The sequence below is a fragment of the Procambarus clarkii genome, chromosome 9, assembly GCF_040958095.1.
Source record: "Procambarus clarkii isolate CNS0578487 chromosome 9, FALCON_Pclarkii_2.0, whole genome shotgun sequence".
Classification (NCBI taxonomy): domain Eukaryota; kingdom Metazoa; phylum Arthropoda; class Malacostraca; order Decapoda; family Cambaridae; genus Procambarus; species Procambarus clarkii.
The window spans coordinates 49,440,588-49,441,383 of NC_091158.1; the positions used below are offsets into that span (position 1 = coordinate 49,440,588).

Sequence of the window (796 nt, forward strand, 5' to 3'; positions counted from 1 at the left end):
TAATATTAAACAGAAAAGTGACACTAGATGGCAACACTGTATCAAATTTGAAATGAAAGCGTTGCCGGGACGCAGAGAAGATTACCCAGCTGGCGACCGAAATAAATGTTGAGAACTGAGGTAACGACCGGAGGTCCCGCAAAACTTTGCACGTGAAGGTGGGCAAGCCCGGTGGGGGTTATCTTGAGATGATTTCGGGGCTTTAGTGTCCCCGCGGCCCGGTCCTCGACCAGGCCTCAACCCCCAGGAAGCAGCCCGTGACAGCTGACTAACACCCAAGTACCTATTTTACTGTTAGGTAACAGGGGCATAGGGTGAAAGAAACTCTGCCCATTGTTTCTCGCCGGCGCCTGGGATCGAACCCAGGACCACAGGATCACAAGACCAGCGTGCTGTTCGCTCGGCCGACCGGCACCCCCCTTAACATTATTGCCAACAGCATTTGGTGTTCCCAGGCGGTCACCCATCCAAGAACTAACCAAACCCAACGTTGCTTAACTTCGCTGATCGGACGAGAATCGGTGTTCTCAACGTGGTATGGCCGTTGGCGCTCTCTCTCTCTCTGGGGTGTTGCACATTGCAGGATCGAGCTCAAGCAATTTTTTTTTCTACCACACATTTACAATGCTAACCAGCATTGTGTCTTTTACATAGTGTCATTAATGTACATTCACAAAGGTGAAATGTAATTCTGATCAGCTTCCATATATACTTTATACCCATACATATACATACACACAAACATATACATGCATATATATACACACATGCATTCACATACATTTGTCTCATTTAC

The 796-nt window shown here is 47.5% G+C and overlaps 1 non-coding gene across 1 annotated transcript; it reads right to left on the reverse strand.

Annotated features, from left to right (window-relative positions):
- Positions 1-430: 430 nt before the first annotated feature.
- On the reverse strand, positions 431-549 carry LOC138362978 (5S ribosomal RNA). Its single transcript, XR_011227961.1, has one exon. It is a non-coding gene; the product is annotated as a 5S ribosomal RNA (ribosomal RNA).
- Positions 550-796: the final 247 nt, after the last annotated feature.